We start from the raw sequence: 13220 nt of genomic DNA, 5'->3' as shown, positions 1-13220 counted from the left end.
ACACGATGAAAGTAAGTGGCTGGATTGCAGGCCTGTTGCCAAGCCTAATGTACATTCTGTAAGTGTCACTAGTGCAGCGTTCCATAAATCTTGCTAATAGTGTGAAGTCTTGAAATGCGTGATCTTTCTATTCTAAGGTCAAGTGAGACTACTTCACAACTTAATTTTAGCTTTGCTGTCTCTGAAGATGGTAATTTACAAGGAGGCTTCATTGTTCCGTGCCCCCATTTTGAAGGGTTGGATCAAGATGTGGCACAAAGTAGATGTTTTCTGATATGGGCAGAACTGCGTGTGTAAAAGGCCACACCAGGCAGAGCAGCATGTTGAAGTTGGAGAAGTGTGGTTTATCCTCACAGTGTAAACACTAATGACAGCCAACAGCAGCATTAACCTGCGATTTTTGCTAGGATACTGTGAAGGTTAGGACATGAAAACCGCTAAAGTTGTCTGAGTGTGTTGTTTTGAAGAGTCCTGATTGCAATACATTCAACTGCACTCTTGCGTTCCTTTCAGATGTTTAGTTGACAATAAAGCTAGCAACTGTTCAGCTCAGAGAGAAACAAGAAATAAAGACATAGGGCTGGTCTAGGCTACCGCCTAAGTTGACCTTACGTATGTCACTCAGGCGTGTGAAAAAGACCGTCCCCTGAGCGATGTAGGTTACATTGACCTAAGTGCTAGCCACACCGGTGCTATGTTGGTGTGAAATGCTCTCCCACTGACATAGCTTCCGCCTCTCATGGAGTTGGAATCATTATGCTGACAAGAGCACTCTCATGTCGGTGTAAAGTGTCTTCACCAGACGTGCTACAGTGAGGCAGCTGTGCCAATGTAGTGCTTCTAATGTAGACCTGCCCTCAGTCTCACTGTCTTTGCGGACAATTCATCCTGCCTTCTCCTAATCTGTTAGTCAGTCATACCCACAGCTTTCTACTTTACAAGGCTGAAGTGTCTCAATATATAAATGTATGTTAAACACCTAAAATCATAGGACTGGAAGGGATCTCGAGAGGTCATCTAGTGCAGGTCCCTGCACTAATGGCAGGACAAAGTATTATCTACACCAGTGGTTCCCAAACTTCTTCCATCGCTTGTGCAGGGAAAGCACCTGGTGGGCCGGGCTGGTTTGTTTACCTGCCGCATCTGCAAGTTTGGCCGATCGTGGCTCCCAGTGGTCGCGGTTCGCTGCTCCAGGCCAATGGGAGCTGCGGGAAGTGGTATAGGCCGAGGGGCGTACTGGCCACCGCTTCCCGCAGCAGGGAGTAGAGCCACCGCTTCCCGTAGTGGGGAGTAGAGCAGAAGAATTACTTCTTGCATCTTGCTTACAAATAGATCCCAGAATGATGTTTCCTTTTTTTTGCAACAGTGTTACATTGTTGACTCATATTTAGCTTGTGATCCACTATGAGCAGGGCTGTGATTTTGTCATGGAGGTCACAGAAGTCACGGTTTCCATGATTTCCAGAGACCTCCGTGACTTAGCCCCCAGCGCCTGGAGCTGTAGGGTCCCCTGCTACCCCTGGTGGCTGGGAACTGCGGGAGCCAAGCTCCCAGCTGCTGAGAACAGCAGGGGTGCCCCACAGCCAACAGCTGGGGCGGGGAAGGCAGGGGTGCCCTGGAGTTTCTGGTCATTATGGGCAGCCGGGGTGCCCTGGAGCACAGAGCTGCCATGGGTGGCTGGGGTGTCCCAGAGCTCCCAGCTGCTGCGAGCAGCTAGGGTATCCCGGAGCTCTGAGCCACTGTGGGCAGCTGAGGTGCCCCAAGAGCATGGAGCCACCTCGGGCTACCAGAGTGTCCCAGAGCTCTGAGCCACTGAGGGTGGCTGGGGTGCCCCGGAGCTCCTGGCTGCTGTGGGCAGGGTATCCTGGAGCACCCAGCTGCTATGGGAGACCCAGAGCACAGATTTGCCACAGGCGGCTGGAGTGCCCTGGAACTCGGAGCTGCTGCGGGTAGTTGGGGTGCCCTGGAGCTCCTAACTGGGTGACCTGGAGCTCTGAGCCACCGTGGGCGGGACCCTGCAGCTCCAAGCCAGGCCCCCTGGGTGGTGCGGGGAGCCTGCAGCTCCCCGTTTTGTCATGCGTATTTTTAGTAGAAGTCACAGAAACGTGATGGGCAATAAAGAAAAATTCATGGAAGCCTGTGACCTTTCTGTGACTTTTACAAAAATATGCATGATGAAATCTTAGCCTTAACTATGCCCCCTAGATCCATTTCTGCAGTATTCCTTCCTAGGCAGTCCTTTCCCATTTTTTATGTGTACAACTGATTGTTCCTTCCTAGGTCGAGTACTTTGCTTTTGTCCTTATTGATTTTTTTCCTATTTACTTCAGACCATTTCTTCAGTTTGTCCAGATCATTTTGAATTATAATCCTATGCTCCAAAGCACTTGCAACCACTCCCAACTTGGTATCATCTGCCAACTTTATAAGTGTACTCTCTATGCCATTACCTAAATCACTGATGAAGATATTGAACAGAACCAGACCCAGAACTGATCCCTGCGGGACCTCTCTTGATATATTCTTCTAGCTTGTATGTGAACCACCGATAACTACTCTCTCGGAATGGTTTTCAACCAGTTATGCACCCATCTTATAGTAACTCAATCTAGGTTGTATTTCCCTAGTTTGTTTATGAGTGTCACAGGAGACAGTACGAAAAGCCTTACTAAAGTCAAGATATACCACATCTACTGCTTCCCCCACATCCACAAGGCTTGTTACCCTGTCAAAGAAAGCTATCAGGCTGTTTTGACATGATTTGTTCTTGACAAATCCATGTTGACTGTTACTTCTCACCTTATTATCTTCTAGGTGTTTGCAAACTGATTGCTTAATTATTTGCTCCATTATCTTTCCGGGTCCTGAAGTTAAGATGACTACTCTGTAATTCCTTGGTTGTCTTTATTTCCCTTTTTATAGATTGGCACTATATATGTCCTTTTCCAGTCCTCCGGAATCCCTCCCATCTTCCATGACTTTTAAAAGATAACTGCTGATGGCTCAGATCTCTCCTCAGTCAGCTTCTTGAGTATTCTAGGATGTATTTCATCAGGCCCTGGTGACTTGAAGACATCTAACTTATTTTAAGTAATTTTTAACTTGTTCTTTTCCTATTTTAGCCTCTGATCCTACCTCATTTTCACTGATATCCACTATGTTAGACGTCCAATCACTACTAAACTTTCTGGTGAAAACAAACACAAAAAAGTAATTTAACACCTCTGCCATTTCCACATTTTTAGTTATTGTCCCATTCTCCCCCACCGCATTTCATTGAGTAATGGGCCTACTCTGTCCTTGGTCTTTCTCTTGTTTTTAATGTATTTGTAGAATGGTTTCTTGTTACCCTTTAAGTCTCTAGCTAGTTTAATCTTGTTTTGTGCTTTGGCCTTTTTAATTTTGTCCCTACGTACTTGTGTTATTTGTTTTTACTCATCCTTTGTCATTTGACATAGTTTCCTCTCTTTGTAGGAAAGTGAGGCACACAATAAAAACCACTTCAGAAGGGAAAGTGAAGAATTCATTACTATAATTTGCATAAAGGATTCTGCCACTACAAATTGGAGGTGCAATTCCTGTTTGTGCAGAGAACCATTACAACACGTGCCCCACCTAAGCCCTGTTTGGAAGACTAGGGTGGTGTATGGATCTTAGTGCTGGTCCTTTCCATATTATATTATTATATATTAAGTCTTTGTATTTCAGTAGCACTGAGACCCCAGTCAAGACCAAAGTCTCCTTCTGGTAAGTTCTGTATTCGCACATAATGAGTATGTCTACACTGCAATTAAAAACCTATGGGTGGCCCATGCCAGCTGACTCAGGCTTGCAGGGCTTGGGCTAAGGGTCTGTTTAATTGCTTTTGGGCTTGGGCTAGAGGTGAGAGGGTCCCAGAGCTGGGGCTGTAGCCTGAGCTGGAACGTCTACATGGCAATTAAACAGCCCCTTAGCCCGAGCCCCACAAACCAGAGTCAGCTGACATGGCCTAGCCACGGGTGTCTAATTGCAGTGTAGACATACCCAATAAAAGACAATCCTTGCCTCCAAACTGCTATTGAGGAAGGAAAGATGAAGTGAGTTCCCAAGGTCACGCAGCAGGACAGTGGCAGAGCTCAGAAGAGATGCCTACATTTCCTCTAGTCCTAGTCTGGTGCCCTATTTACTGGACCACACTGCCTCTTCCATACAGCTGGGTAAATGTCACCCACTGGGAATACAACAGGGGCGCCATCTGACAGACTTTTCTCTTGCAAATGATCCTTACATGAGAGTGCCCATTCCTTGCCTACAGCGTGACTAGTCACAAGACTAAGGATTACCCTTTATATTGAAGGTGTAGCCTGATCAGGCTCTGTGTCAGAGTATAGTTGAGAGTCCTGGCTGACTATGCTGTCATTTCAATCATATTAGGGTGTGATAATAAACAGATGAAATATACACAGAAATACACACAATTAGTATGTATTAATATGTTACATTTTATGTTAATTTGGCAAGTTCAAGAAGGCCACAAATTCTGTTATCTTCTATTGTGTTGAAAGGAATCTCTGAAGCTATGTATTAATTCCCTCTGCTTTGAAAGTTCCATGATAGATATCTCTGAATTTTATAGCATTGTATATTTCATAAGGTTCATTCGTTCACCAAGTATTTATTTGTTTAAAGGTTTTCGCGTTGTAGTCAGATCTTAAGTAATACAGTTGTATACATTAGATGGAGACAAATGAACTGAAACATTTTGCTCTCAAGTGCTATTTCACCTCCTCTCTAAGAACCTTGTGCTGAAAATAAAATTCACAAAGTTGCAAAATATGTTCCTCCTGAAACAGTGCTGTGATTTGATTTCAAAGGGATTTTCAGAAGGATATTGAATTTCAGGTTTTGTTTTCCCATAGCAGTGATTCTGGCCAAAAATTTTTTAATCAAAAGAACCAACTGTAACCTTGTTAATAACTAAGAAAACAATGGCCAATAGGAAAAGGCCTGCCAAGAACCACAAGTCACTGCTGTTGGCAGAATAATTGGTAGATCATTATTTTGGTTGAAAACAATATAATTTGTATTTATAATTTTGTAAAATTACTTAATTAAAAACACATGCTTGCAGGGGTGCTGGAACAATTTGTATAGCGGGGGTGCTGAGAGCCATTGAACTATGTGTAGGAGTTTGTGGAAGTATTAAGGGAGAGAGTGCCAGGGTAACAACAGTGGACCATGAAGTTGTTTTGGTGATGAGAATTCTAAATTCTTTGCTGTTGTGTAAACTGGTAATCCTTAAACATGTCAATTTCAAACGGATTTGTTTCCTGCATTCAACATTTGCTGTTATGGTATATAACTTAATACACCATTTCCTCAGCTTCTTTTTGTTCTCTCTTGCTCGCTTGCTCGCTTTTCCCCCTCAAAGGAGAACAGCTTCAAGGTGGGGCAGGTCCTTCAAGAGTCTAATTTCGTTAAGTTGTGCAGCCACAGGGAAACTTGATGTAGTATCCCACAAGCCACTGTACTCTGGTAATGTGAGAGTGTTTCACCCGCTACATTATGTCCAGTACTTGATTAACCATTGTTTCACACTGATGAAGTAGTCTGTTCTCTTCATGATTCAGATCCTCTTCATAATCCCTTTTCTGTAAATCTCCTCTTTTCATTATACAGCCATAATTATTTCTTTCTGTAGAGTGCATAACCTAACACCTATGTACATTGAGTGCCAAGGTTTGAAACCATAATAAGCTGAATGCTCACCTTAGAAGCCATTATTTCAATCATTAGAACACAGTTTATTCCTCTAGAGAACATTAACATTTGAAAATGTGTCAACTAGAGTATGAAATTTATCATGATTATGGACCACCTGCCAACTAATTAGAATACAACATTCTGATTTCCTGTACTCCAGTATTAATCTAACATTTGACATCAGTTTATATTTTTAAGTTGTTTCAGTTCAGTGCCTGGCAAATCGCTCGTGAAGGCCAAAGAAATGTGATTTGAAACTGAAAAGAAACTGCAATCAAGAGGAGGTGAAGAGCCAAATACAAGTTCAAAGTGCTGCTTCAAAAGACCCAATTTGCCATGCAAACAATGACAAAATCTTATGGCAGCAGCAGGGGCAAAGGAAGCTAAAAATTGCTATTGTTGGGTTAATCTGTAGTTGTTTAAAAAAAGTAATCTCCCATTCTTGAGCTAAAAAATCTTTTAAAGGTAAACTGTACTGCAAATATGAAAAAATGAGTTATGCCTAGAAATATTTGCTGGGTGTCCCCACTATCTATAATAATATGTTTACTTTAAGTACATATTCAGCCACTAGGTGTCTCTGTGTGCTGTTTATAGTTCCATACAGGGTGTGGTTGCTGGTAAACAAAGAAATCCAAGCTGGAGCTTAAGCAGTTTATTTGTTGTTATAATTGTTTTCTTTGAGAAATTCTTTGAGACCTGTTTTATTCTACATATTATTAAAGTGATCATGCTGTGAAATAATCTGACACCTTAAAGACATTCCAGAAAGCAACATTCTGTAACATCATTATTAACTGAAGTCCAATGGAACTCATGGTATCAATAATGTCACAGAATGATGCATTCTGGGTTGCTGCCAGTGAACTCACAGGTCTCAGATGATTTCATTTCACAGAAAAAAGGAAAAGAATTTTTAAAATGGTAAATTGACACTTATTTCTCTGCTGAATGCCTCTTCCTTTCAGAGCCAAGTTAGTGGGCACATTTTATCACATATTTCAGGGTTTAACATACCTCTCAATTTGCGAAGGCCAAAATATGGGACATAGTGTGTGGCAAAGACCTCAAATAAGAGATGTACAAATATTATTTGGGCAGGAAATGTAAAATGCTTTGAATTGACTCCTTTGATGCAAATAGCTCTTTCTGTAACCTCTGTTGTATCCTTCTTTTGTTTCTGATCAGAGTCATTTGCTGCAATAAAAGGGAGAGGGCACTAGATTTCGATAGAATGTAAGTAACTTTGGAACCAGAACAAATTTCACCTCTCCAAATTAAGCTCACTTAAGATCTATGCAGGGCCCTAACTCTGGTTTCATTTGAGTTTTTCAGGTCACCTTAACGGGCATGTTCCAACATTTCATCAGCAAGATATTCTGGACTGGGCCCTAAATGCCTACATTGAATTAAGCAACAACAAACAATAGGAGAACTCAAGTAACGTTGCAGTCTTGGTCAAAGTTGGTGAGTAGCACATGACAGTATATGGTACAATAATAGAGCAATGCTGAACTTTGGATCAGGTCTTTGAGACTAAAATATCTGTTTCTTTCTTTCTTCCTTTCTTTCTCAGGCAAAAGTGCAAGAGATCTTATTTATTAATAATGAATTACTAACTGATTCATTATTTTATTTAATTGAGAGTGCTGTGACTCAGCTTCTCCTCACTCTAAGCACTGTTTGGACAGGTTCTCCCTGACAGCACTGCTTATTCTTCTATTGCAATTTGGATTGCATGCTTTTCATGTGCTTGGCTCACAAAGTACCCTCCAGAGATACAGTGCACTTAGGAGGTGAATACAGGAAGCTTTGAAGTGTGCTTTCCATCCTGAACAGTTGGCAGTATGAGATTTCAGAGACTGTTTGGGCTTTTCACTAGTTGTGCTATTAAGAGTTAAACTAGGTATTAAGAGAGCAACTTCAAAGGTAGGGCCCAACGTACTGAAAAAACTCACAGTATGGAGCCTCTGCAAACTTGTGCTCAAGCACAATTTTTTTCTCCCAAACGTATTTGAAAATTATTCTCCAATTTTCTTTTCCCTGAATAATGAAACAAAAGGAGCAGAGCCTTGCAGAAGAACTAGTGGAATAGTAATGACAACAAATAACAATAGCTAGAGAGACCTCTCGGTGTTACAGCTGGAGACTAAAACTTCTCCAGAGAGAAAGGGTGGTAATACTTTATCTTAAAGCTCCATTTAAGAAGATTTTATAAAGCATTAATTAAAGGGGAGTACTAGATGTTATAAGTGTGTTATAAACATGAGTACATTGTTATAAGCACATCAGTAGAATAGGTTATACAAATCATTGTCCTGGGGGACTTTGTAACAATCTGTAGCAATTGACTAACCATTCATTAAAACATCTATTAACCTGTTAGACTGTTTATAACTGGAACCTTTATACGAAGTATGACCCAGAAAATGAAAGATGATCATGTAAGCCAGTCACTTTACAGCTGAGTTTAGGAATAGGAGTGCTCCCTTAGAGCTCACTTGAGAGGCTGTACCTGGCAGGCATCATTGGAGGCAATGTGGAGCAATGTTGCTCCAGGAGGAGATCATGACTCAGAGAAGCACAATCCCTCCTGGAGTGAGCTCAGGGGCTGCAAAGATGGCTGGGTCCTGCAAAAGAGAGCGAAAAGGAGAGGAAGGCTCTTTATAACCTGCCCACCCTGGGGCACCACACGAGAGCCAGCCATGACCTGGCCCTAATGCAGGGGTCGGCAATTTCTGGCACGCAGCTTGCCAGGGTAAGCACCCTGGCAGGCCAGGCCAGTTTGTTTACCCGCCGCGTCGGCAGGTTTGGCGGCCCGCGGCTCCCATTGGCTGCGGTTCGCCGTCCCAGGCCAATGAGGGTGGTGGGAAGCCATAGCCAGCACATCCTGCCCCACTTCCCGCCGCCCCCATTGGCCTGGGACGGTGAACCACAGCCAGTGGGAGCCACAGTTCACCGAACCTGCCGATGTGGCAGGTAAACAAATTGGCCTGGCCTGCCAGCGTGCCTACCCTGGCGAGGTGCATGCCAGAGGTTGCTGATACCTGCCCTAATGGATGGGGCACGTGACAGGGTGGGAAGCAATAATACCTGGAGATCTGCTATCATTGCAAAAACAGAAGACCAAAACAGACTCCAAAGGCTAGACAGTAAGGGCTGGACTGTGACTAGCCTTGAACAAATGCACTTGGAGGGATGAGGGAAGGAACAAGAAGCCCTCTCCCACTGGACCCCCATTAAGGGGTAGATTGCTGGAGTGCATGCCAGTTAGCACAGTGCTGGTGTGCTCAGAGAACCATTTGGCACTCATTTTGCTTGTTGAGGTTTTTCTTCCCACAGCGGGCAGTGAGTGATGAGGCCAGGGTTATAAGCAAAACACGTGCCTTATGTCTGCATGTGATGGGGTATCTTAACCCCACACTGGGCCAGAAAGAGTTCATGAGAACCTGTGGGCTCAACCAGTCCCACCCTGCTACACCTGTGGTAAGTGTCAAGCCTGAAGGGAAGAGTTAACAGGGCTGAATCTAGCTGAGGTGAGTGTAGAGATATGTTTGCAGAAGATTATAATTTAGAGACGCTCCCTCATAAGGAAACAATGAGGAGTCTGGTGGCACCTTAAAGTCTAACAGATTTATGTAGGCATAAGCTTTCATGGGTAAAAAACATCTGATGAAGTGGGTTTTTTACTCACAAAAGCTTATGCCCAAATAAATCTGTTAGTCTTCAAGGTGCCACCAGACTCCTTGTTGTTTTTGTTGATACGGACTAACACGGCCACCCCCTGATACTTTCCCTCATAAGGGACAGTATTATGAGCATTTGGAGATGTGCTCTGGAAGCAGGGATGGGGAACACCGCATGGCTGGGTGCAGCAGCTCATGAGAGATCTAGCTAGTTCATCCTATTAAAGTATTATTCCTTTCCCATTCCCTGGTGTGTTAGTTAATGAACCCCAAGATCATCACCATGGGGGCTGGTCAGGAAGGCGCGCGAACTGCTGGCATTCAAACAGAGGTGCCAACTTTGTGATTTCCCTGGAGGTGCTGGACCCCTGCTCCACCCCTCCCTCCCCCTGCCTCTTCCTGCCCCTCTGCTCCCTCCCCCCATAGCGCCTCCTGCACACCACTGAACAGCTTATCGCGGTGGGCGGGAGGAGGTGTGGGGAGGGGGAGGAGCTGATTGGCAGGGCTGCCGGTGGGTGCTGGTGCCATGGAGTCAGGGCCTGTGCTCTCCCATGGTGAGAGAACCCTGGCGGTGCCTGGGAGCTGACTTGGCCTGCTGGCAGACAGAGCTTGCTTGAAGGAAGGTAGACCTACCACAAGGAGGGGTGAGGAAAGCTCAAGGAAGTGAGTCTCTCTTCAGGATTCTCTGCAGGGAGATGCCTGCAGGGTCAGGGACTGCCCTGACAGGGGAGTGCAGAAAGCAGAACCAGCTGGGTGGCTGAGAGTGCTAACACATTCTGCAATGAGCTTACAGAAGAGGTTTGGAGGAGGGTTTCTCAACCTGTAGGTCACAACCCAAAACTGGGTCACCAGAATGTGCAAAGAGTTGTGTGGGAGGGCCTGCACTCACCTCGTGGGGCTCGGCTCCAGTCCCCAGCTCCAGGCATTGCGACTTGGTGCACAAGGTTGCAGGGTCACTCAGGTTTGGCCCAGCTACCCATCCTTCATGATGAGAGGGGCCCGGCTAGGCCAAATTTCACTGAGTGGTGCTGTGACCCATATACCTGTTCTCAGTGCCTCTCGCAGAGATTTGGCCCAGCTGCCTCTCATGCGCATGAAGGCGACCAGGCCAAACCTGAGCAGTGCTGCCACCCTGGAGGTTACAATGCTTGAAGCGGGGAGTTGAGTCCAGCGAGACCCACCGGACAGGAGCTGCAGGAGCCACTGCTACAGTACATGCAGTGTACTTACTGCGTTAATGTGTATGGTAGATATCACATTAGTATACATTTAGTGAGCCAGATGCTTTTTTCACTAAGACTATTTTTTTGGGTCACAACACGCCATCAAGATTTACAAATGGTCCTGAGCCCTAAAAGGTTGAGAATCCCTGCTCTAGGGAGAGTGACGCTGCTGTGCAGTGAGCCTGGGAAGAGGGTGTGGGAAAGGCCTAAGACAGCTCAAGGTAGGAAGTGGCCCAGGGAGGCAGCAAGGGATTGGCATAGTCAGGCCATTTCTGGTTATTAAAGGGTCATAGTGAAGGAAAAAAGGCCGTGGGGCTCAATCCTGCTCTCAACTACAGTAGAGTCAATCCGGAGAAATCCCACTGAAGTCAATGACATTACACCTAGTGTAAGTGAGAGGAGGATCAGGCCCAGCGTGTAGGAGGAGGTAGTTTGGGAAGGCATTTCCCCCTTTCACTTCTTTGGAAGGAATGAGGAAGCAGAGCCCTCCTGTTCACTAATGCTATCCGAGTCGTACGAAATTAGATCTTGTTATGAGTGCAGCAGTAAGGATTCATTCTTGGCTGATGTAATAACTAGAAATGAATGATCTAAGCTGCATAAGTCGTCATGGAGACTACTGTATCTTCCTGTCACAAGTCTCTAATTGGATCTGGACCTTTTCTGTGTTTGCTCCAAGAGGAAGCTGAATCTCCATGGCCTTGCCCTTTTGGAGTTCTGTGCACCTATAAATAATAATAATAAGAGAGATACCTATCTCTTAGAGCTGGAAGGGACCTTGAAAGGTCATTGAGTCCAGCCCCCTGCCTTCACTAGCACTGATTTTTGCCCCAGATCCCTAAGTGGCCCCCTCAAGGATTGAACTCACAATGCTGGGTTTAGCAGGCCAATGTTCAAACCACTGAGCTATCCCTTCCCCCTGAGGAAAGTGAGTGCAAATCAAAAAGGCAGCACTTTGCACCAGTGCCAATGATGATCACAGTGTGGGCAAGACCATGGAGAATCGGGTTCACTATCTGCTTCTAAGGCTGTACTGGAGATGTTTGTTTTTATGACTCATCCAGTTCACTAGAAGCTTTGGCTATGTATTTTTCTGACAGGTCATGAGATGCATTGAATGAAGGGTTCTGTATTATGGCAGATGGTGTTATACAGTGTCACTAATATGGCGTCTTCCTTAGCTGTGTTTGCACAAAGTACATGGGACTATAGGTACCAAATTCTTCTTTTTAAGAGCTGCCAAAATGCATTTCACACAGATGCAAACCCTAGTAAACAAAGTGAATGACAAGGACATGCTGCTGATGGCACTCACCCCTCAGCAGCTTTGCCGATGAGACATGCTGGCTTGATACCAGTTAAACGAACAAAGTCAAACAGAAGAATCCCACCAAAATATCTGGAAGGGGCTTCTGACATTCTTTCACTGTTACCAAGCCTAGTGGGGGGTGGAACATTTCTTCAGCTCAGAAGAATGGCATTGTGTAATGTGATAACAAACCCACTAAAGGTTATCAGTGATATTATCAAATCTATTGGTTGGACAAAGAACCTCACTGTAGAGCTAATTAAAACTCTTTTCTTCCCCTCTCATTCCTGTTTTATGGCCACTGTTCAGAACCGAGCTGCAAAGCACTGGAGCGGAAACTTGGCTCGCAATATTTTAAGGCAAGCTCTTTCCAAAACATCTTAGTGAAAGATACTGTAGGTGGCATGAATGGCAGATTATGAAGTCATTTGCAGGCAATTGCTCTCTGCCCATAAGGTCTGTTGTAAGAGAGAGAAAGAGAGAAGGAAAAAAAAAATCTGTCCTTTTAGTTTCCTCTGAGCTGGTCAGATTCTTGCAGTAGAAGCATTTAAACACTCCTCTCCCCTTGATGTCATCTGCATCTGGATCCCAGATCAGCCTCCTATGCTCTTTTCTTGACCTTGGGAGATTTGCTTTTTGTAAAATTCAAGATTTTGGGGGTTTGTTGCTGCAACTTCCAAATTACCTGCCTAAAAATGAGGCCTTATGTGGAGTGGGATTTTGCCCGATTCTGTGCTAGTGTAACCTTATTGGTTACAGAACAGAGATCTTGGCCCACTATTACCTAGATTTGCTACAAAGCTGAAATGAACAAATCACTAGTGTGTAGTAGGGTGGCCACTTGTGCAGCCCCAGATTTCGGCACTTCTGAGAATGGTATGGGCCCATCACAGTTGGTGTGACTCTACCACTGCCAGGAGGTCCTTGCATGCGTGAGGCGTGCAAAGTTGTACCAGCAGGGGTGTGGTGGCGAGCACTTCAAAATGGTATCCCCCCTCTGTGACACAACCACGTCCGGTTTTGTCGCAGTACCAGGCAGGGGACAACTCATTTGAAAACAGGACTGTCCGGCTTAATACCACACAAATGGCCTGCCTAGTATGTTGGCAGGCCTCCCTGGTACAATGAAGGCCTGGCACCTGCTTCCAGGACTTAAGGCTGTGCAACCCTATTGAGGTCAATAGCATTGCATGGCTGTCAAGAAAGGTAAGCTATGGTCTCTGTAGCCTATTAGTTGTATTGAGGTAGTGCCTAGGGCCC

The 13220-nt window shown here is 44.9% G+C and overlaps 1 long non-coding RNA gene across 1 annotated transcript; it reads left to right on the top strand.

Annotated features, from left to right (window-relative positions):
- Positions 1 to 5484: 5484 nt before the first annotated feature.
- On the top strand, positions 5485 to 12377 carry LOC127050379 (uncharacterized). The gene is made up of 3 exons (XR_007774199.1): positions 5485 to 6978; positions 7078 to 7209; positions 12270 to 12377. It is a non-coding gene; the product is annotated as an uncharacterized LOC127050379 (long non-coding RNA).
- The last annotated feature ends 843 nt before the right edge of the window (positions 12378 to 13220 follow it).

Source organism: Gopherus flavomarginatus, chromosome 4, assembly GCF_025201925.1.
Source record: "Gopherus flavomarginatus isolate rGopFla2 chromosome 4, rGopFla2.mat.asm, whole genome shotgun sequence".
Lineage (NCBI taxonomy): Eukaryota > Metazoa > Chordata > Testudines > Testudinidae > Gopherus > Gopherus flavomarginatus.
Note: the sequence above shows the minus strand (reverse complement) of the source record. Positions and strands in the feature narration are given on the sequence as shown.